Source organism: Gobio gobio, assembly GCF_949357685.1.
Source record: "Gobio gobio genome assembly, chromosome: 21".
Lineage (NCBI taxonomy): Eukaryota > Metazoa > Chordata > Actinopteri > Cypriniformes > Gobionidae > Gobio > Gobio gobio.
In genome coordinates, this window is record NC_137117.1 from 29,456,494 (window position 1) to 29,460,327 (window position 3,834).

The 3,834-nt window shown below is 36.7% G+C and overlaps 1 pseudogene across 1 annotated transcript; it reads right to left on the reverse strand.

Annotated features, from left to right (window-relative positions):
- Positions 1-2,611: 2,611 nt before the first annotated feature.
- On the reverse strand, positions 2,612-3,186 carry LOC307117257 (F-box only protein 44-like; annotated as a pseudogene). Its single transcript has 3 exons — positions 3,033-3,186; positions 2,851-2,965; positions 2,612-2,760 (listed from the first exon to the last, which is right to left on the reverse strand). The product of its transcript is annotated as an F-box only protein 44-like (transcript).
- Positions 3,187-3,834: the final 648 nt, after the last annotated feature.

The following is a 3,834-nucleotide window of genomic DNA, read 5'->3' on the forward strand; positions in this document are numbered from 1 at the left end:
CAATGTATACAGTTAAAGAATAGTTAAAAGTGCATTTATTACAAACAAAGGCGATATTGCATGTAAATGAAATAAAGTGCTCATAATGTTATTGCACATAAACGGTTCTCGCATGTCAAGGATATATTGTCGTTGGAGTGTGTGTTTTCAGTTCAGAGTTCAGTATGGTGACAGCTTTAGAATAGAACATGTTCATGAATCTTGTGGTGGAAACTGTTTCCTTTTTAAATTAATAGTTCTTTTGTTTTCTTTTTGTTTAGAGTCAGATTATTCTCTGTGCACTACACAGTCAGTCTCTGTACCTCATGTGAGCAGACTCATAGAGTCTGGTGATCAACCCACCCCACAATGGTCTCGTCATCCGCAAATTTGATAATGGTGTTAATGTTATAAGATACAAACATAAGGTAAACAGTCATGAGTATACAGAGAGTAGAGAAATGGGCTCAGCACACAGCCAGAGGTATGATGCGGGCCCATTCTCACTGACTGTGCAAATGCTGTGCTATATGCCTAGGTCAGACATCTTGGAGAACAATCTGCTGGGTAAGATAGTATTAAATGCAGAACTGTACCCCATGAACAGCAGCCGTGTATGCGTCCCTTGGTGACGGTAGTCACTGTCTGCTGATTGCGTCTTCTTACTATGAGGCAAAACAAGCATTTGTTGATTTGCAGTCTGCAAGCAATCTTGGGGGTAATGCATTACAAGCAACCCGAGCTACGTAATCAGATTACATTTTTATGCAGTACTTTTATATTTACAAAACATATCAAAGCAATTTTTTCAAATAAGTAAAGCAAGTTACTTTGTTTTCCCATTTATTGACTGACATCTTTCCTGTCCCCATGTTGATAGAAATCGGGAGTGAGATGCGAAGGCGTTGTGTGCGCTGTGTAAACATGATTTTACAGTGCACTGTATTTCTAGACTAAATGTAAAGCATGCATTTATTCCTCACTTGCACACAAAGAGATTCAGTATTCCTCAAAATGAATTAAAAGCTGTGAATGCAAGCTCAGAATATTACATAAACATGCAGTAATTAAAGGCACAATATGTAATTTTCGGTTAAATCACAAAATAAAATGTAAACAAACGTGTCCCTGCTCTTGATACAGAATCACTGATGAACACCTTTGGTTTTAATGAGGAAAAAAAATATATAAGATGGTGGATTCGAACCCAGAACCGAATCTCAGACACACTCGCCAGAAAGCACCAAGCATTTCATGCAAATCTACGTGAAGAATCTCGGAACGAACAATATTGTAATATGCTATAGTAAGGAGATGTAAGGAACATCCACTTTTTTTGAAAATATGCTCATTTTCCAACTCCCCTAGAGTTAAATGGTTGAGTTTTTCCGTTTTCGAATCCATTCAGCCGATCTCCGGGTCTGGCGGTAGCACTTTAAGCATAGCTTAGCATAGATCATTGAATCTGATTAGACTGTTAGCATCTCACTCAAAAAAATGACCAAAGAGTTTGTATATTTTTCCTATTTAAGACTTGACTCTTAGTTATTGTGTACTAAAACCGACGGAAAATAAAAAGTTGCGATTTTCTAGGCCGATATGACTATACTCTCATTCCTGCATAATACCGTTTAAAAATTGCGTAACCCAAATGATGGGCGTCCTCTCGCTCCTGCATGTTCTGCGCGCTTTTGAATGAATGAGATAGAATGTTTCCCACCGTGAGTGAAACGAAGAAACCCAACTCCACATCCATTATTATTAAAGACGTGGGTAATCTGAAATAAAGCAAAACAAACACATGGACAGTTAAGCTTTGACTATTAGTTTGATTACAGAGGAATAATAACTGGACTGTCAGTATTAGGCCTATTCTACTCACTTGACACCACGTCTCCCTGTTCTAAGGTGAAAATATAACTTTCTCAGGCTGAAAGGTTTTTCCTCTGATCAAGCAATTCTACACAAATCTGATACTCACCTCCACAATCAGGCCAAGGGCCTGCACCAGACAAACATCAAATAAAAGTCTTCCTTTGAACAAACTGGCCTTTCATATTAGAACCTGATTTGTGTTGAACGCTAGTTCTGTGTTCTTAAAGTGACAGTTCACCTCAAAATGAGAATGCGGTCATTTACTCACCATTATGTCACTCCAAACCTGTATGAATTTCTTTATTCTGAAGAACACAAATTATGTTTTGAAAGTTGATGAGTCCAAACAACAATGGACCCCTCTGACTTTCATTGTATGGACAAAAACACAATTTTGAAACTTTAATTTTCAAAATATCTTCTTTTATGTTCCACAGAAGAAAGTTATATGGGTTTGGAAAGACATGAGGGTGAGTAAATGATGACAGAATTAAAATTTTTTAGGTGAACGATCCCTTTAATTACATTAAAATATTACATAAAGAAATACGTATTTTTGTTACCTTTATTGTGTAGAACTGAGACTTCACATGAAACATGGAAAAAATAGAGGCAGGAGCGGGATGGGAAAGTACAAAATACAAAATTATCTGCCAATAACATTAAAAAATTAACATCATATCACTTTGGATTCTCATACCAAGCACAATTCCAGCATAATGCACATGTGACCAGATGGACAGGTCATTCACAAGAATTAATCACCTTTGATATGAAATTCACCAGCTAAGATCCTGTAGCATAAAATAGGTGTTATTTTGATGTGAGGTTGCAGTTGATCCATGAAAGCAACACTATAACCTTCTTTCTTTCTTCAAATCAATCTGCAGTCGCTTCAAACATGACCTGAGGACAAAGTTTATGGGTGATTTATTATGTAGATTGGCTTGCTGATTGATTGAATATTTTTTGAAGGATCTAAAATATCAAACGTACCCATAAGAGGTTACATAACATTTGGTGACTGTGTCTTCCAGAAATGGTTTCCTATTTTCCTCAACCGCCCATTGGTCACCTCCATTGCATACAATCTCCCATCCTTGAAGACCATCTAAAAAGAACATCATGGGAAAAAATCTGGTGCAAATGTTAATTAAAAAAAAATATTGTATGAACACAGGGCTGGATCCCCTCTCTCCGACAGCGCTCTCTCCAGTGTGCAGTACTGTCCACCAGCTCCTTCCACTCACGACACACCAGCCGACAGACTTGCACCACCTGATGTTCAGGCAGGTTCAGTAGGATCTCCTCAACCACAGCTGAGGACGCCATCATGGAGCCTCATGGAGTGAGTTGAATTCAACTGATTCGTTCAAAGTGCTAATTTATTTAACTTGGCAAACGACTGTATTTATGAATGGGTAGCTTAAATAAATAATTTACTCATCTGATTTGTTTAAATATATTGAATCTTTGAGGAATAAAACACAGTGTTGCTCGGAGAAGCAGTGGTTGTTCTTTTTTCTGTTTTCTTTGATAGAGCAAAAACAGAATGTGCCTATGAAAATTACTCAGTAACTTCTTTTTTTCTGTTGTTCCAATGCAGATATTCAGAAAGACATCACTGTTGCTTGTGTGATAACTCAAAGATTTATGTTATAAATACAAAGAAAAGGAACTCATTAAATTGTTTGGGGTTTTTTTCACAAATTTTGATGACATTTCTGCCCCGCTATAGTGTGATGGCAGTGAGATGGGAGAGAGCACTCCAAACCATTCAGATCGTATAGGTTAGTGGAAAAATAACAGAAATGACCATTCCCTGTAAAGAAATGACGTGTGAACATGAGAATGGAATGCCAAGTCTGCCAAAATTAAAAATAAATAAACACATAAATAAATATACAACGGAATGTAAAAAAGCCTAAATAAATAAATAAATTAATAAAATACATAGAAGAGCAAAAAAAACACTATTTA